This window comes from Pinus tabuliformis, chromosome 5_1 (assembly GCF_031772625.1).
Source record: "Pinus tabuliformis cultivar Carrire ecotype Pingquan chromosome 5_1, CPIR1, whole genome shotgun sequence".
NCBI classification, from domain to species: domain Eukaryota; kingdom Viridiplantae; phylum Streptophyta; class Pinopsida; order Pinales; family Pinaceae; genus Pinus; species Pinus tabuliformis.
Genome location: NC_142305.1, coordinates 460812009 through 460833324, shown reverse-complemented (window position 1 = coordinate 460833324; position 21316 = coordinate 460812009). Strand labels below are relative to the sequence as shown.

General features: G+C 38.2%; 1 pseudogene; it reads right to left on the bottom strand.

The window, feature by feature from the left end:
* Positions 1-3324: 3324 nt before the first annotated feature.
* LOC149165481 (putative UPF0481 protein At3g02645 pseudogene) lies at positions 3325-9371 on the bottom strand (annotated as a pseudogene).
* Positions 9372-21316: the final 11945 nt, after the last annotated feature.

Sequence of the window (21316 nt, the reverse complement as noted above, 5' to 3'; positions counted from 1 at the left end):
ATGTCAATAGTGGTTTTATTATTAATATAATGATGATTAATTGTGGATGAATTGCAAATTACACTTATTTGACAAACAAGGCGATAAGGGGAAGATATCGGCCTTAGAGCAGTTCATAGATGCTCATGAGGAAGAGGTTACTGATGATGCAATATTTAGGTCCATTGATCCAATGTAAGCAATACAGAAGCTTAAATTCAAAGAAAACAAGAAACTTAATTCTTTAGTTCTGATTGAGCCTCAGACAGATGAGATACAAGGTGCAATCAGAACCTATAACAATTTCATCGGTATGGGGTGAGAAACTCATCTAATTATCCCAATTATTTTTTAATGATTTACTTATCTCATCCTTTAAAAATCTTTATTTTACAGGAGTTTTTAGTGGAGTTTTATCCTCATGCTATGACTATGGGTTGAGTCGGCGTTGGTAGCAGTGTTGATGCTCCCCCTGTGAGTAAGTCACCAGTCATTGAGACTGATACAACAACTTAACCACCCACAAAAGGATTTGCACCCCTTGAACAACGTACATCATGATCTGCACATGATGTTGTGGATGCAGAGCATGATATATTTTCACAATTTGAATTGAGCTTTCCTAGATCTTCTCATTTTACTAGCACATGATCACTATTGATCATGTTTTTGGTAGATGATGACAATGTTCCTATGAAAATAGAGAAACATCTAGGTATTTAAGAAGTGTTTTAAATATTAAGTACAACCCAAATGAAATTAACACATATCATGTGATTATATTGAGTCTCAGACATATGAGATACAAAGCGAAATCAGAACCTTGTTGCAATAAGTTTGTCGATATGGGGTGAGAAACTCATTTAATTATCCCAATTATTTGTTTATGATTTAGTTATCTCATCCTTTATATAGAAAATCCTTTTATTTTACAGGAATTTTTGGTGGAGTTCGATCCTCATGCTACGATTATTGGCCGAGCCGGAGTTGGCTGTAGTGTCAATGCTCCACCTGTGGGTGAGTCACCAGTCATTGAGATCGATACAACAACTTAACCACCCACAGCAGGATATGCACCCCTTGAACAACATACATCATGATCTACACATGATGTTGTGGATGTAGAGAATGATACAATTACACAATTTGAAATGAGCTTTCCTAGATCTTCTCGTGTTACTAGCACATGATCACTACTGATCCTGTTTTTGGTAGATGATGACAATGTCCCTATGAAAATAGAGAAACTTATAGGTATTTAAGAAGTGTTTTAAATATTAAGTACAACCTAAATGAAATTAACGTATATTCTGTGATTATTTTAAACTAATGATAATATCGTTTTGTAGGAAATGATGTATTTTATAGGCGTTTGTATGACATAACCTTGGAAATATTTGGACTAGCCATTTGCACAAAATGGAAATCCCAAAGTTCCAAGTTAAAAGAGGAACTTATTAACAGGATGGTTTGCATGTTCGGTGATGGTAACTTCAAAAAATCTGGAGTTTCCTCAAAGGCATGCCTACATTTAAAATGTTTACGGTACCATTATAGGTCTCAATTGGAAAGGGACACATCATATGAGCACCCTCCATTGATTCCAGAGATGGAGTGCAGAGGGCTCGTGGAAGATGCACACGAGAAGGCACTTCAAAAAGGAAGGAAGACTTTGCCCAGAACAAGAAGGTATAAGGCACGTTTAATAATGTAATTATGATGCTTTATCATCATTGCGACATCTAATTAAGTTTTTCAATGTTTGACATATAGACTCCGAGTTACTTCCAAAGTCACATGGGCTATAATAGACAAACATGGGTAACATCATCTTGGATCAGGTGGTTACTTGAAACTGACCGCAAAAGTTGTAAGTATATGAAAAAATAATAATAATTAAATTTAAATGAATAAAAACAACAATTCCTACTTCTCTATAATTATTAATATAATAATAAAAAAACATATGGGTCCCTTATCCCACAAACAAGAGGGTGTCATACACCAATTTAGAATTAGATAATAGTAATAATTAAATTTAAATGAATAAAAACAACAATTCCTCCTTCTCTATAATCATTTTTTTTTAAACCACATGGTAAATCAGTAAGTGCTAGTCTTAATCTATGGGAGACCCAGGATCAATCCTAGTAGCTGCCTCTATAACACCAGGAGTACATCCAACCACCTGCAAGCAAGTCAGGTATACTAAGATCCTATGATTTTAGCAAGAGCAAACTCACGTGCCGCCAAGACGGGATTGGGGAATCCGCCCCTTTAGCTTCCACCACAACAGGTCAGTGTACTCAATGAGATTTGAACTTCGGTCTCCCAGGCTTCGCCCAAGTGACTTATCGCTAAACCACACATCACTGTACCTCCTTCTCTATAATCATTAATATAATATATAAAAAAAATTAAGGGCCCCTTATCCCACAAACAAGAGGGTCTCATACACCAATGTAGTGTCTGGCTTGATTGTGATCTTACAATTGAATAATAATAATAATTAAATTTAAATGAATAAAAACAAAAATTCCTTATACCACTGTAAAATTAAATAATGAAAGAAATAATTTCTTTATTAATTTATTTCAATTATTTTTAACAATAACACATATTCAACTATTCTCCTTCTCTATAATCATTAATATAATATAAAAAAAACATAAGAGTCCCTTATCCCACAAACAAGAGGGTCTCATCCATCAATTTAGTGTCTGGCTAGACCATAACCTTAAAATTGGATAATAATAAATTAAATTTAAATAAATAAAAACAACAATAAAATTAAATAATTAAAAAAATACTTTTTTTTATTATCTTATTTAAATCATTTTTAACAATAACACATAATACATATCCAGCCCACAAATAAGAGAGTCTCATTCACCAATTTAGTGTCTAGCTTAACCATGACCTTAAAATTAGATAATAATAAATTAAATTTAAATAAATAAATAAATAAAAATAAAATTAAAAAATTAAAAAATTACTTCTTTTACTATTTTATTTCAATTATTTTTAAGAATAACACAGAAGACATATTCAACTATCCTCATTCTCTATAATCATTAAAATAAAAAATAAAACTCCACTTAATTATTAAAATAGACCATTTAATTTAATAAATCAGCCTTAATCAACCATTCAATAAACAACAATTTCTTACTACACTGCAAAATGGAACAATGAAGAAAATGAAATCTAATCATTGGCTACTCAATTCCAACACAAAAAACAAAGGCTCAGAACGCTAGAAGAATCAATGCTGGATCAGACTGCAGTTCGGTTTTTAGCGATAACAGTGCATTTGGATGACGGATAAGATTGTGGCGCTACCTCTTAGTTATCAACTAAATAGGACTGGTCGAAACATTTTTTGCAATCATACACAGAGCAGAATCACTGCAAGCAGGTGACCGCCAAAAGAATGAGCGCACCTAGCAAAGAAAGGAATTTCCACGACCCAAATATGCGGTTGTTCACAAGCTCTACCACTGTAACGTACCAGTTTCTATTGTAATATCGATTGACATCTTTGATAACTTTGTCCAGATACCCAACTTTTGTGACACGAACGCACTTACCCATACCGTTCCATAGGCTCACAACCTCTGCCTCCCCTTGCAGGTGGTTACAAATAATCCCGCACTTTATCAACAGTCTCACATCTTCTTCGTTGTCGATGATCCCGTTCATGAAATCTGTGTATCGCGTGAAAACCAGTGCACTAGGCGCCGCGGAAGCCTCAAATGCCACTAGATTTCTGATAATTACCTCTGTATTACTGTCCAACTTTACCTTGGGGAGGTGAAGCGTGGCCGTCTTCTGATTGAAATGGATTGTCGTCAGGTCGCTAGAGGTTTGGGGAAATTTGATTCCGGCGGAATATAAATTGGCCACAAATGGAATATTCAGTTCGTCTCGTGTGGACGGTATAATCTTAACAGATGATTCTTGTTGGAAAAATCACCGCACCTCTATAGAATCCATAATTTCCACCCTGGGGATCCTAGTTATTGGATTGTAATGTTTACCAAAACCTGCGGGTTTTGGTGTAACAACAAACCTTTACATTGTATCAGAGCCCACAGGTTGCTAGATAAAAGGCGCACTAGTACTTTATTTTGTAGGTATTACAACTTGGAGATCGAAGATCGACAGAAAAATGGAGTTTCCCAAAGCATCGATCCTAACACCGTACAACTATCACGAATGGAAGGATCAAATGACTTGATACCTTCGTCATAAAGGGTTGTACAGGATTACCATGGCTACAGAAGTGGAACCCACTTCAGCCATAGAGAAATCCAAGTACCTCAACTGTATGGATGAGGTCCACGGATCCATATGCATGTGCATCTCTCCAGAGTTGCAGTTTCATCTATCTGCCTGCAATACTCCCAATGAGATTTGGAAAAAGGTTGAAGAACTCTACGGGAAACAGGATGAGATGAAAGGACATCTGCTCGAAGTGGAGCTGTTGTCATTGGATCCACGGAACTATGATAGAATTCAAGACTTCTTCACCAAATATAATGATCTATTGCTGCAACTCAAGGGTTGTGGAATTGACAAATCCAAGGAGGAGAGTTGCCAAGTTCTCTCTATTATGTCAAAGCTCGGACCGGAATACTCCGTCTTTGTGTCTACAATTCATTCAGTAAGGCTCGCAACAGGTAAATCCTACACGATGGCTTCTCTCAAAGAATTTATGGAGTCCCTTATTTTTGAGCAAGATATACTCATTGGCATGGGGAAAATCAAACCTCCAAAAGCACATGCACTTGCTGTGCATGATGGCAACCACAATAAAAATCACAGATCTTATTCAAATCAGAAAAATCAGCATCAAAAAGACAAGGGAAAAGCGCATTCCCATCCAAAGAAGGAAGGGTACACCAAGCCCTTCAATGACTCCCCCAGCTCGAGAAATGAGAAAGTGAAGAAAGGAAACAGATGCACCTACTGTCAAAGAGGATTCCATCCAGAATCTTCTTGCATGAAGAAACAAATTGAACAAATGGTAGAAATCCTTCAGAAGCACAACCTTGGGGACCACATCCCTCAGAGCGCCAAGAAGAAAACTGAGGATCCCCACACAGGAAAGTTAACAATTTTCATGCTTTAGTTGCAATTAATTCTTCTCCTGATGCATGGATTATAGATTCTGGTGCATCACATCATATGGCTGCTGCAAAGGAAGTCTATTCTTCTTTGGATGCATGCAAAGGACTTCCCATCCTCATGGGAGATGACTCACCTATTGAGGTCACCAGAAAAGGTAGAGTGGAACTTTTACACGGAAGCTTTGAAGATGTGCTTCATGTTCCAAAACTTTCGGTAAACCTACTTTCAGTTTATCAGATCGCTCATTCCGACACCGGAAAGAGAGTGGAATTCACTCCAGATGCAGTGAACATATATGACCTACATAGCAGCTCCAAAATTGCAGCCGGTGAGGTAAACAATGGAGCCAGACTGTATACATTTTCTGAATTTATTGAATCTGAATCCTCCTTATTGCTTACACATGTTGATGATATTAGTAGGCTTTGGCATGAGAGGTTTGGTCACTTATATTACAGGTATATGCAACAGTTAAGCAAGAATGAGATGGTGGAAGGCTTGCCAAATATCAGTTTCTGCAAAGGAGTTTGTGAAGGGTGTGTCATTGGCAAACATCCTAGAGAAAAGTTTGACACCGGCAAGACTCACAGAGCATCCTCTCCTCTAGATCTGATCCATAGTGATCTCATGGGGCCTTTTCCTCATCCTTTCATCAACAAAGCAAGGTATGTGCTTACATTTATTGATGATTTCTCACGGTATACTTGGGTGTATCTTCTCAGGGCCAAATATGAAGTTTTTGCGCACTTTGAAGATTTCAAAGCACTAGTTGAGACACAGTCAGAGAGAAAGATCAAAGCCCTCCATACAGACAATGGGGGGGAATATGTTAACACAACACTTCAGAACCTTTGCCTTCAGTCCGGCATACAGTTGCAGTACATAGTTCCATACACTCCGCAGCAGAACGGAGTTGCTGAGAGAAAGAACCGATCTCTCAAAGAGATGGCTTCCTGCATGTTGCATGCTAAGTCACTGCCTCATAAGCTATGGGCTGAAGCACTTAATTGTGCTAACTACATCCAGAATAGATCTCCTCATAGGTATGTCAAGGATCAGACCCCCTTTGAGGCTTGGAGCGGCACTAAACCAGAGGTCACCCACTTCCGTGTTTTCGGCTCCCGAGCATGGGCCAGGATCCCCTCTGAAAAGAGGAAAGCTCTTGATCCACAGAGCATTGAGTGCATCTTTGTTGGATACCCTGATGGTGTGAAGGGATACTGACTCCTGATTTCCTCTACGGACAAGCTCATCATTGAGCGAAGTGTCAAATTTGAGGAAAGTCTCTCGCATGCACCTCAATTGTCGCATGCAGACACCTTTTATCTACCTCATGTCCGAGATGATGACTCAGTACACTCAGATGCAGATACAGAGCATGCAGATGCTGGTAGAGCATGCAGATGTAGAGACAGAGTCTTCAAATACAAATCCAGTGCATGCATATGATGATCCACATCCAAGCCCAGATTGGGTTTCCAGCAATGAATCATATTCCCTGTCATAAATCAGAGAACAAGGAGCTTACGTGAGATATATGCACAAAACCACCCAGCTGCTAGAAATGGTCTTGTGGGGGATAATTCTGATCTGCAGAGGACTAGCTCAGAGTTTATTGAGCCTCCTCTTGCCCTCACCGCCATTGAACCATCGCCATCCTGGCATTGTCATTTGGTTCATTCTTCTGATCGATAGTCTTATGTTGAGGCTGTTGGGCATCCATCTTGGGAGTCCGCCATGGAGGAGGAGTATAACTCCCTCCTCAAGAACTAGACCTGGGATCTGGTCCCCCTTCCTTCAGGAAGGAAACTTGTCTGATGCAAATGGGTCTACAAGACCAAGAGTGCTGCAAATGGGCAAATCACTAGACGAAAAGCAAGGCTAGTAGCCAAAGGCTTCTAACAAGTGCATGGCATTGATTATGACGAGACCTTTGCTCCAGTAGCAAAGATGGATTCCATACGCCTTACACTTGTCATTGCAGTTGCCCAGGGGTGGGAAGTACATCAAATGGATGTGAAGAATGCCTTTCTTCACGGAGACCTATCTAAGAAGATCTACATGGAGCAGCCACATGGTTTCATTTAGGAGATCTACATGGAGCAGCCACATGGTTTCATTCAGGATTCATCTTTGGTCTGCAGACTGAAGAAATCTCTCTATGGCCTTAAGCAGGCCCCCCAAGCTTGGTATGCGAAGATGGATTCTTTTCTCTTATCACAAAACTTTGAAAGATGTAACTCTGATCCGAATGTTTACATGCTCAGGACACATGATGCTCTTCTTATCTTAGTTTTGTATGTGGATGATCTCCTAATCACTGGCAGCTCGGCTTCAGCCATTGCTACAGTCAAGAGGGCCTTGCATGATAGGTTCTTGATGAAGAACATGGTTCCATTACACTTCTTTCTTGGTCTTGAGATAAGCCAGGATGCCACAGGCATCAAACTCTCTTAGTTTAAGTATGCACAGGATCTCCTCGAGAGATTTCGCATGACTAACTGCAAGCCAACACCGAATCCTTTTCTGTCTGGGGTCTGCCTTGAGGATGGAGGTGACACTCCATTAGTTGACAACACTCTCTATCGACAGCTAGTGGGGAGCTTATTGTACCTCACCCACTCCAGACCAGATCTCTCCTGTGCAGTAGGGGCAGTTTCTAGATACATGCAGGTGCCGCATGAGCTACACTGGAATGCTGCCAAGTGCATCCTCCAATATGTGCAGGGGAACCATCACCTTTGGGATTCACTATGCAGCAGGCATTGCATTGAATCTCCTTGGCTTCACATGGTATCAGAGCTTGGACCCAAGTTCGATTCCCCCGAGTCGCGTTTGAGGGGGGGTGTTGGAAAAATCACCGCACCTCTATAGAATCCATAATTTCCACCCTGGGAATCCTAGTTACTGGATTGTAATGTTTACCAAAACCTGCGGGTTTTGGTGTAACGGAAAACCTTTACAATTCTTCTCCTTCCCCATCTCCTTTCCCCTCCGCGTCTCCTTCTACTTTTTCAACTTTCAAAAGAACAACCAAGGGTTTCTTAAGATCTTTCATAACTGGTAGATTCCCCATAGTAGAAAGCAGACGCAAGGGAAATTTCTTGGCAAATTGCACAGGCCTCGTGTTCAGCGCTCGCTGGGGCAACCTGGTGAGAAATCGAATGGGTCCAAACTTAATAGAGGATAGAGTCTTCCACAAGGAACTGAAGCCCTTTGTAATGGTAGACATGTCCGCTGTAGCAGGCGCATCATTTCCTTTCGCCGTGGGATTTTGAGGGTGGAAAACTGGGACAATGGCGTAGTACAGCACCTCCAGCAAGTGCCCTCCTTCGTTTATGTAGAGATTTGAATTCTCTGGTAACTCGAAGCTGAAGGGCGATAACTCTTGACACACCAGCTTTAGCAGGTTGTCCACATGGAAAATTTCAAGAATGGAGATTTAAAATATTTCAGGAGATTTGTTTTAAAGTGTGAAAATTTTGGCTGAAAATTAAAAATATGAAAATTTATTTTAAAGTGTAAAAATTTTAGTGAATTTTATTAGTTTTTAATGTGACTAACAAAATATCCTATTTTTTAAAAATATGAAAAATTAAATCATCTACGAAATTTAACTCCTAAAAATTTCCATACCTGCTAAGCCTCTCCTGGGCCTTGGCTCTAGATCCCAACTGCAACTCCAAAAGCTTCTGTAACAAAAATACTGGCACTTGATTTTCGAGCATCATCAGATCCCTGACAATGGAGTTGTGGACAGCACTAGCTGCCTGAGGGTCTAAGATTCGTCCCAAGTGTTTGACGTCTGAGTGGGAGGTTTGGTCGTCGTGGTGCCTGACATAGAACTGCAAACACTCGAGAAGGAAGGCTGCGTCGAGAGCCATGAGCCACGACAGGGTTTCTTCGTTATAGTCGATGAACTTGTGATAACAGCTTCGGATTTGCCAGTCCCGCTCCTTAATCTCCTTCACCACCACGGACTCAACGTTGCCTAAATCTTTGATTCTTTTCTGAAATCTGCGGGCAACTGTTAGTTTGTAGCGCTCCATATCATAGAGTTCAGGTCTCCAATGGTGATAAGGGCCGATGGAAAGGCACTGAGGAATGTACGCTTTGCTTTTCACTGCCAGTAACTCTTTGGGCACATTAAAGACAGATACGCGCAACTCTTTTTCCTCTTCTTCTTCTTCTTGTATTCCCAGACCTTCTTTAACTTCTATAATCCAACCGTTCTCATCGATCCTGTCGTTGGAAGCCATTCTTGATGGTCAGGAACTAGAGGAAACACAATACTGGGAAATACCTGAGATGGTCGACGGACTGGAGAGCCTTATATTGAGTTCATAAAATCCAAAAAACCTAACGCAGTGCCCACTGGCCTGTAAACAGGTGATAACACGTTGATACTGTGAATAATTGTGTGGTGCGGTATTCCACACGATGTTCACATGGCCTATGTGACTGCCCTGTTTCCCTGTCATTTTCTTTTTTAAAGTGGGAATCTCATCGTAATATAGTTGTTAAAATAAAGTTGAGAATATTACTATATTAAAATAAAGGTGGTATAGTTATCATTATTTATTATTTTTTAATATAAAAGAAAATTATGTTATTTGGAATTATTTAGCTTGTAGTACTTAAGGGGCTAGGCTTATTCAGCTAGTAGTACCTAAAGGGCTAGAGTTATTTAGCTAGTAGTACGTAAGGGGCCAAGCTTATTCAGTTAGTGGTACCTAAAGGGCCAGGCTTATTTAGCTAGTAGTACATAAGCGGCCACGTTTATTCAGCTAGTGGTACCTAAGGGGCCAGGCTTATTTAGCTAGTAGTACATAACGGGCCAAGCTTATTTAGCTAGTGGTACCTAAGGGGCGAGGCTTATTTAGCTAGTAGTACATAACGGGGCAGGCTTATTTAGCTAATAATACCTAAGGGGCCAGGCTTTCCCTCAAACTTTTCCTCATTCTAGATATCTCTTGATTAGGGTCATTATCTTATATCGTTATATTCCAGAGAAACAAACTCTTAACCAAATAGAAAGCAATTATTTCCCAAGCCATATTCTATTATAATTTTATTTATAATTTTTAAATTATTTAATAAATATTTGGAAAAATTAAGTTTTATTGAACTGAGAGGCTCATTCTACAACCCAATATGAGGGGATGTGTTCTACAACCCAGCATGAGTGGATGTGTAAGTTTGTCCATCCATTCGTCCATGCCTCTTTAAAATAAAATTATGTTCTAAATAGAAAAATAATGTCCACTATAATTAAAAAAATTGAATATGTTGTAAAGTATTTAGATGTAAAAAAATTGTGTACAATTGCATTTTGCATTCTAAAAAAATTTGCATGTGAAGAAATTTAATCCATCTTAAGATAGATCCACACTGGTTATAATGAAATAATCTCATAATGTTTTATTTAACCTAGTTAAACATGTCCATTGAAACATATAATTATGTAAAAGATTAAAAAAGATTGTGTTAAGTTAAATTCAACAAATTATATAAATTTTTGTATAAATTTAAATGTTTATATTTGATTGGTTCATATTTATATTAATGATAAAAATTATTTTTAAGATTATTATTTATTTAAATTTTCAAATAATATATAATTGATATTTACTTTTTTTTTCTCCCAAAAAAATTTATATTTTCATGCCAATTTAACGACAAATACATTTTGTATAGGTAAATGGATGTGCTTTCACTAAGATTGGCCCAAATCTAATAGTGGTAATATAAAAAGGCCAAAAAAAAACCCAAATATAAAAAAAACTAACTAACTAACTTATCAAACAAGATAGTAGCTAAAAAAACTAGCCAAAGTTTAAACACATACCGCTCAAATGTCTCAAATAAAACATACCCAAAACATGTCCCAAATAAAACACACCCAAAACAGGCCTGTGTAACAAAAATGGGCATAGGTTCCACAAAACCCATGACAAACCCCATACAGAACAACACCAAAGGAATCGACGACATAGTCAGACCCGGCACCAACACCATCCACATTCCTTATCATGAAATTGCTCCCTCAACTCCTAACACATAACCACTTGATGAAACAAACACATGCTACAGTGGCTAGGGTTTTACTCATCGAGACCAGAAAAAAACAGGGAAACTAGGGTTCTTACTGCAGAAAAATCTCCAGGGACTGTCCATTGAATATTTACATTTTACTTTTTTATATAAGTATATATTTTATATAAAATGGAAGTTTTTCATATTTTTTTATTATTTATTTATTTTAATAAAATTGAAATTAAATTCAAATTCTATAATTTTAAGAAATCATATTTCAATATATCATTTTTAAATATGATTATAACATTTTTATGTTAAATGTTGCTTATTATTATATTATTAAATAATTGGAAAAATTTTATTGCTGGAAATCTAGGTTTAGATAAGCAGTCTTGTTACAACATTATAGAATTTAAATGAATATTATTAACAATTTTAAATTGTTGCGAGGGAAAAATTATAGAATTGTAGGATGCCAATAAATTACATGTGAATAAAGTTATTTAGTAAGTATACTCTGTTGTAGATACAAATAATGAGGCGGAATTATATTATTGCTGAAAAATAAACTAAAGTAGGAATGCTTTTTTGGTATGGGCTTTGGTTTGGTTAGGAACCATGATGGTGTGAATCACATGACATTTGTTGTAATAGGGGAAATTTCCTTGTCGTACTTACATGTGCAAGGTGTTTCTTTGCAAAGTGTTTGTCGAAACATTTGACCGAGATCTTTGTGAGTGGTGTGGGATCATTTGTAAAATGTTTGACGTAATCCTTTGGCCAATCTTTTTTTTTTTTTTGTAAACAAGGTAGTACTTTCTGTATTTACTTTTTCAAAATTTACATTCAAGAGCTTCGATCAGCCACCTGCCCGAGGGAAACCTGGTGACCATCGATCAGCGTTGTATCCACTCCAAAATTTAAATAAGTTCATCAGTATCATCAGTATCTCCCAGGTTCCTATCTTTAGCCTTTTAGACATAAACATTCAAAAAACTAAAGATAAAGAAACTACTCCTCATCTGAGGAGGCTATCTGAAATGTTTCCTTCTCTTCCGGGCTCAGCATCTTCTTTCCAGTATTCTGTGACTTCACCCCTGGGCCTGGGAGCTCTCGTCCTTGCTGGAACAATTTCCATTTTATCTCTGACAGAGTCTGCTCAATTCGTCCCAAGGCAAGATTATTCCTATATGTTTGTATTTGGATGGTCGCCAGTTCTTTCATCATTTCCCCTCGGCCAAGTTCCAGTTCCTTGTTTCTCTCCTGCCTGTTCAGCACTTCCCCTTCCATATGTCCCTGATGGAGGGTCATGGATCGAGCAACAATATGTTTCATTATCCAGTACTATTGCAAAGTCCTGGTATAGAGAGATTGCCTACCATTTGTTGTGCCTGGGTCCTGTACCATTTCTTCCCACTCATGCATGGGGAGGTCTCTGCCTCGTATATTTTGTCTCAGGTCTCGTTCCCAACTCCAAATCTGGTCCCGGACTTCTTGTGGATTTGCCTTCATGTAGGCGTCAACTAGTTTCTTAATCTGTTCACTAGTCGATTTCCTTCCTTTTTTCTGGCCTGTACTGCTTGTTCGTTCTTCTTTCTAACATTTCTCTTGCTTCGCCTGGGTGCCATGTTTTTGCTAGTTAGCTTTCTGGTGCTCTTATCCTTCAAATGTTCTGGCTAGGTTGCAATTGCCCCCTTACTATTTGTTAGACCTATCACATTATGAATACAGTTGTTAGTTTTAGCCTTTGGGGTGGTACAATTGAATAGAGTAGTACTACCACCCCTCGTAGGTCCTCTCGAGTTATGGCTATCTCATTTATGCAGATCTAAGGCCTCTCTAGAGCTTTTAGGTTCCGAGCTTCCACCACTGAGGGTTGCACTATGATAGGTAGCGTGCTTTTTCTGGGATGAGCGATTCACCTTGCTTTCAAGGCCCCTCCTATCTCTCCTAGGCTTGCCTATCCCCATCCTCGGTTTCGGTTCCTCTGGTTCAGAGTCCCCCTCCTGATTTCCCTCATATTTTCTATCTCCTATGGGATGCTCCTGGTTCCACTCTCAGATTTTCCGGGATTTCCTTTCCGTAGGCACAGTCTCAGGGTTTGAAATGCCCGAGTCTCCACATATGTTGCAAGGGACATAGGTGGATGGGTCCTACAATTCCTGTCTGCCCTTCTCCTTACTGTTATACCCACGCTTCCCAGCCCTGGGTTCTCGGGGTTCTTCCCTGTCCCAAACTACCTTAACTCTATAACTTAATCTGAGGTGATGCAGATTATCCCTATCTAACTTCATGCCTATGCTATGCTTCAGGAAAAATCTTTTTTCCAAGGGAGGGGGAGGAAATTTAACATACTTGTCGACCTGGTTCCGCTGTTCTATCTTCTGCAGCTGTCGTTGGCCATCAATGCGTTCTCACTCGCCACCTTCCTTCTTCCGCATCCACATGCAAAATGCATGGTTTCCCTCATACTCTGCTCTTTTAATATTCCTCTGTTTGAACCTTACCTCCAGCTGTCTCCGTTTCCGTCCAACCTTGGCTCGCTTTCCGGCCTTCTTTCCTTAGGATGCTGCCCAAATGTCTTGTCCTTCGTGCTTCATTAATGTTTATCTTCTCCTGGCTGCTCTTGCCGTCCATTTGCTGACTTCGCATTGCCATTTGGCTTTCCTTTGCTGTCCCTTTTCGGTCCTACTGTCCTGTTCTCCCTTCACCCATCTCTTTCCATTTCTTCTCCCACGCTTCTCGGGTCAACCCTTTCTCTTTCCTCTTCCGTCATCCATGTCCTCTCTGTCCTTTCTTCCGTCCTATGCTGTTCCGTGGGTGATATGTGCTGATCTACCTGCGCTTGCCCTCGTCCTTCTACCCTCCCATCAACGTCACCCGAATTCTCTAGTTGTCGCTTATCTTCTTCGACTGCCTATCTCATTTGGTTCATTTCCTCATTCTGGCTAAGCTCTGCTTCTCCCGCGTCTAACTGTTGCTCTCTATTTCGTCACCCCCAGTTCGCGAGGAGGTTCACTGGGGCATTTCCTTTCCTTTTCACATGGGATGAGATGGTATATGCTAGTCGCTGAAGTTGCTTTTCAATGTCTGTTATTACCCATGATGTCCTCCATCTTTTGCCCAGTTTTCCGTGGGTATCCCTTGTTGTAGTTGTTTTATGGTTTCTATGACTAGCATGGAATCCCCTTCTATCTACAACCTTTGGTACCCTTCTTGTATCACTATCTCCAATCCCCTGTTTAGGGCGTGATATTCTGCTTCATTGTTTGTGGCAATGCCACAGTCAATTGCATATGCCCTTATGATCTTTCCTTCCATGTCTCTGAATATCCCTCCAATACCCACCTCCCCTGGGTTACCTTTGGCTACCCCGTCGAAGTTGAGTTTTATGAATCCTTGGGGGGGGGGATTCCTGTAACTTTCTTCTGCTCTTGCCTTTTCTGCATCATTTTCCTTCCTTATGCTACTTAAGTTTTTTTCTTTAATTTCCAGTCCATTCATGATACTGGTTTTCATTCCTTCCGTCTTCCAGTCTTCCTCTGTCCAGTTTCCCAGAATGATTGTTTTCCTTATGTTTCTCATAATTTGGTTCCAGATTTCCCCTGTGTCAATCCTTCGGCCAATCTTGGCTTCAAGGACTATTTTGAATTTCTTGAATTGTTTTCTTAAGATGAATCCTTTGTCTACAGATCCTAATGCCATCTAATTTAAGACTAGTTTTGGGGACTTAGATATCAAAAAATTCCTAGTTTTCGTTAAAACTTTGCTTGGAAAGTCCCTTTGCTTTATGGTTAGTGAAGGGGATGTTTTTTTTTGCTCATAGACGATATACATTTGTTGATAGGTACCCCTCCAGGGGTGATGAGACTCCTTTTGAAAGCTAGGCAATTAAAGTAAACAAACAAGCTTGATGATTATGGTATCAAGAAAGATGCTTCTATTTCCCTCTTCGTATGTCCAAATGGAGGTGGTAGAGGAGGTGGGACATCTTGAGCATCAAAACCCTTTTCATTCAAAGATGCCCTGAAGCCAAGTTCTAGCTCCCATCCCCCTAAGGATCTTTTAGGTCCAAATTTTGTGGTGGATTATTCAGCAGAGACCCCAACACTCCAAATGAATGAGATTTTTACTAAGATTAAGATAATGGATTATCAATGACGATCGATTATCTGTAGGTTCAATGGTTTTTGGTCCCCGACAAAAGGCCTCAGCGCATGGGTTCACCAGAAATGGTCCCATACTTTGGATCTGCTATTTTGTTCCAAAAGATATTTTGTGGTGGTCTTCAAGGACCTCAAAGACCGACAACTACTTTTCGATTAGGGGCCCTAGTTCTAGGGCCATGCAGGTCTTTCGATTCAACGATGGTTCTCAGAGTTTAACCCCCTATCCATGAAGTCTTTAGCTACTACGTATGGATAAGGCTCCCTAACTTAACCCTCCATTGGTTTTGCCCAAACTTTCTCGAAGCTATTAGCAATTCAATTGGTCACTTCATCAAAATAGATAGTGAAATATTGGCAAATGGGTTCATTTCTTTCGTCCACATTTTTGTTGAACTAGATTTAAGTCAATGATTACCAGGTAAATAAATTTAAAGTGGGATGGCAATGAATATCTTCAACCTTTGGATTACAAAAACACAACTTTCACGTGTAGAATTTGTCAGTCGCCCAAACATCTTCATAATGCATGCCTTGTCTCAAAGGGGTTATCCGACTCCCTAGAGCTAAAGGGTAGGATAAAAAGGTAGTGCAAAAAATTTCAAGAACTCGACAAGTCATACGAATGATTTTTCTCAGCAACAGAAGACAAATTTTGATGCCTCGACTTCTCAAAATCTAGTTTAGATCCCTATGGTTCCGCCTTATCACTTACCAGAAGAGAATCCTCTGAAAAAAGAGACTGAAAGAGCATCAATAATAATAGTGTCTACAATAAGCAGGCATAAGCACTTCCATGAGTTTGACCTGTCAGATAGTGATAAATAAATTCAGTGCTCTGTTGAGTTGACAATGATGGAGTTTTCTAAAAAAATGAGGATATGACTTTATCATCAATTGGAACTGATAATTCTACTGGCTAGGTTGATGTATGTAGGAGAAAGGGGGGAAAAGAAAAACATTTGAACAATTTTGGTTCTTGATGCTATAAAATGTTGAAGATGCTTTTTATGTATGGAAAACCATGTAACCTTGTTTTACTAAAGTAAAATAATTTCCTCAATTTAAACAATAATAATAATTATTATTATTGTTAAATGAGACAAAAATATACTACTATGGAGATTTATTAAATTAATGAATGAAACAAAACTTTACTACCATGGAAAATTAACTTAAGTAAACTAATACTTTATTCGTATATGGAGTTGTTTCTTGTGGTTGATTAATATCTCTATAATTGAAGCAATTTGCATTGACAATTGTTAATTATAGAACTGAAGGTGTAGAATGTGGTCTTGGAGGTCAGTTGCTTCACCTAATGGAAAAACTGAAAATTTAGGCCACCTTGCTACCATCTGCATCTAAAGCAAAGAAGACGATCCATTAGCTAAGCTTTCCATGCATGTAACTCCTTAATGAATATCCCCTAAATCATATTGGAAATGCAGATTGTGAGAAATCTATAAACATGAACTATCATGTGGAGCCATGAACTATCATCACTCTATATATGTACATCCTCTTAAATGTTAGGATGGTGGGATAGGATGTGCCATCTGAATCTATAATTACAGTAGTTAAAGAGCCTTTATTCACTCGTTATAGGTTGTATCAAGACGTGACTTGGAGGTATTCCAAGTAATGAGAATGTGAGAGGACACATGGGAGCATTATCATGGGTATGGGGTGGATACTATGTTCCATTGATTCTTAAGGTTCCTTCCACCCACCAAGTGGCATTCTTGCCTAACAAATAAGCTACAGTGTAGAATGAACTATGTTGGATGTCTTGGATAACTATTTATAGAAAAATATTTTCAATGACCAACCTCTGCTTTGCCCCATTAATCACTAATTGAGTCTCTCATGATTTGCATCTTTGTCAAGTGTTTTCGTGGCACTACTAACAACAGAGTGCAAAGAGCTACAAACTCTGCAAAATTGTCAGAGCCCCTCCTTAGACAATATCTGACTAGAAAATACTAATTCTGAGCTAAAAAAGGGTGACAAAAATTATGCATTTTGAATGATGACCTTCAAAAGCACCATCAAAGAAGCCCCAAGGAATCTTATTGACTATCTAAGGTTGAATATGGAGACAGACACATTTGTGTTTTGGAGCTGACTTGAACTCCAAAAAAAGCTTTGAAATAAGACCAATTATTATCTGAATAGAAATCCTTGTTTTATTCAAACTACTAGACTTTCTATCCCACTAGAAAGTGTTTATTAGAATGCATGCTAGGAAATGCCTCATATATGTAAAGTGAGGCAACATTTGTATTACTCATTCATAAAGAAAGATACATCATGCTTTTCTTTTACTAGCTTGACACTCGAAAACGAAACTAGTAGTATAACATAACTTTCATTCATTTGAACAATTTAAACTTGATGACAAAACAAAAAAGATAATAGAGTATGTGCTATTAACAAACTTAGAGCTATCAACATTTAGATTGCACTTAGGCAGTTGTTGCTAACACGATATATAAGACACCAAATTGGTACTTGAGACCCCTTACAGAGTCATACATCTCCACCCCCTTAAATTTATACCTATAACCTCTTAAAAAGAAACACATATTTTTAACCATTAAACCCACTAAAATAATATATACAAATACAAAACAAATTTGAAAACCTAATGGATCAAATTTTACATTTTAATTATTTAAAAAAAAATCCCTCTTTGTTTAACAAATTTCAAATTAAAATAAATTTACTTATAATTTAGGAACTTAGCAATCTCATCCTCCGCTGTCTTTTGTATGGTCGAGCCAATTTCTCATTTTCCTCATTGTCACTGATTTAAGATATTAATATCTCCATTACAACTAACTTCACTAGTTGAATTAGATTTATATTTGTTTTTTTCTTTGTCATTTTAACTAAAAAATCTTAGTTGGAACAATTTTTAGGTATATATAATTTTTTTTTTTAAATTGGACCACATCCCAACTCTTCCCAAACCTCCCGGCTTAACTATTGGACCACACACTCAAAATTTCTATCCATTCTATACCTATACCTATCCCATTCCGGTAACTGAGCTGTTCCTATCAGTTCCCATTTAATAAAGTTATATTATTACCTCAATCGCAGAGGAATTGCCCTACCCGGTGAATCTTTTATCGTTTCTAAAGTATAAAGATAGGGCGAAGCAACATCAAAGATAGGTCAGTCTGGTCTATAATTAGCGTGTGCAGGAACTAATGCCGGCCTACCAATAAGACCCTCTGCGGGGCAAATGATATACCATTTTATCGTAATCGTCTTTGTGTGGTCCAGTCGATTTCTGGCCTTTCCTTTCGTTGTTTATTCAAAATATCAATATCTTCCTCATAGTCGGATTCTGTTCTATGTGGTTCTGTCGATTTATCGTGTTTCCTGTAATTTAATTAGGGTATCCATGTCATATTCACATCGAGCATGTTTTCTGTGTGAATGAGTTGATTTCTTGTTATTAAGTAGAAAAATTTTCTCCCCTAAGGTCTTTAGAATTTGAAATACTAGAGGTTTTAAAGAAAGAAGACATTGAATGGAAGCTCAAAAGTATAGCTGCATGAAGCAAGGAAGTAGATAACAACACAAAGCATTTCTATTACTTTGCATCATTTAGAAGAAACAAAAATCCATTTGGGAAATAAAGAAATAATATGACTCTTTTGCACACGCTTTTCAAGATAAAATATTGGAAGGAGCCAAACATTTTGAAAACCTTTTTATGGAGCCTATAGGGTGCTCCATTTGGGAAATCCTTGAAGTTGTTTGAAAATTGAACCTTGTTATAACAGAGGATATGAACCAAGCATTGTAAGAGGAAGTCTCCAAAAATGAGATAAAATTAGTGGTATCCTCCATGCAAAGATGGAAGAACTTTGGCTCAGATGGTCTTCTTGTTGAATTCTACTTGGAATTTTTATTTTATTTTATTTTTTTAAAGGATGATTTACATAAAGTAGTGTAGGAGCTTTAAATTCCATATTTTTAGCTCTCATCCCCAAAAAGTAATATGAGACAACTTTTGAAGATTTTAGACCTATTTCCTATTGCAAACGGTCATCTAGAAAATCACCTTAAAGTCCCTTCCCAATGCATCAATCCCATCTTTAGCAAAATCATTTGTTACAAGCAATTTGGTTTCTTAAACAAAAAACAAATCCATGATGTGATCTCAATTACTTGGGAGTCCCTACATTCCATCAAAACAAAGAAGATTTTTTTCCCTTGTGCTCAAGTTGGATCTATCTCAAGCTTTCAAGAAGGCTAATTGGAATTTCATTAGATTGGTTCTCCATTAGTTGGGCATGGGGATCCAAACTATAAATTGGATGATAGGGTGTCTACATTCCACTTCTTTTGTTTTTCTAATAAATGGTTCACCTTCTCCTTTCTTCAAAGCCTATTGGGGTATACAACAATGGTGCACCCTCTTTCCCCTTCTTTTCTTTCTAGTGGCAAAGGAACTAAGCAACATCATTAAGGTGGCCATATCCATGAATCATATCAAAGGCATTGAAGTGGAATATCACAAAAAAAAAACACTTACCTCCTATTAGCTAATGGTATCCTCATCATCTTTGAAGGCACTTCCAACTCCTTCCTTGCTCTTGAAAGCTCCCTTTCCATTTTCTTCCAAGCTTTTAGTATGTATATCAACCCCAAAATCTCTCACCATATCCCCTACCTCATATCCAACCTAGTAACCCTTACAAAAAGTCAACTTTTCCCTTTCTTTATCTCTTCCTTGGATGAAGGCTTTAAGTAACTTGATTTCTTCCTCAAGTTGCTTGAGTACCACTTTGTTGATTGGCTTTGGTTATTTCATAAAATTGACACTCTTATTAATTTATGAGAAAACAAAATTCTCTCAAGAGGAGGCAAAGTCATTCTCATGAAGGTTGTTATTGGAAGAATCTCAATCTATTAGTGATTTATTTCATATGACCCAAAGGGAATCCTCACCAAAATGAGGAAATCATGTTTCTATTTTTTTTTGCTTAGAGAATAAACACACAGGTGGAATCCCCTTGGTATAATGGAACAAAATAACCATGCCAAAATATCAGGGGGGCTGGGGCTTCAACAACATTTACATTTTCAACAAAGCCTTCGTAGCTAAAAGGCCTCTGGAGATTAGCACACGACTCCTCCCTCTAAGGAAACACACATAAAGCCAAATATCTACCAAATTTCTCTTTCTCTAACTAGTTTCTTCTCCCAAGGAAATCCTCCAAATGATATAATGCTTGGAAAGCTCTAGTGCTTTCCTTCCCTCTTATAGGCTCTTGGATAATTTGGCGAGTCGGAGGTGACCAATAGATTAAATTGGGTCTAGGCTCTTGGCTTGGCTTGGATGAAGACTTCATTCTTTCAAACAACCTAATTGAACACCTCCACCTCCTAGGTGTCTACACACTCGAGAATGACAAGGCTTAGTCTCCAAAAGAATGGGGAAAACTAGGATGGAAAAGTGCTATTGATTTGAGTCTTTTAAGACAAGAAGCTGCAGAATGGAAAACATACATAAGGCTTCTAACCTCGAACTTCATTTGACCGAGGGAGGACATAGATGATGACCTGGTATGGTCAAAGAACCCCAACAATGGGGATTTCACAACGAAATTGCGATATGAAGCACACAAAAAATAACAATACACAAAAACTAAAAAATGGTGGTGTGACCTTGTATAGAAGATACATGCTCTGCTCAAATGCAAACTAACTCTTTGGCGGCAACTATCCAACAGACTCCTCACATGGGACAACCTCAAAAAAAAGGGATGGAAATGACCTAGTTTTGTCCCTTTGTGTAAGTCAACAAACAAGAATGTCTCACACCTCTTTATCTCTTGCTCCTACATAATACAGGTCACTACATCTATCTTCACAAAACTATACAACAAAGACTCATGGTTAGGAATAGGAATGGAGGAGAGTCTCAAAACTTGGCTCAATAGTAAAGACACAAAATGCTTCAGAGGACTGCCATT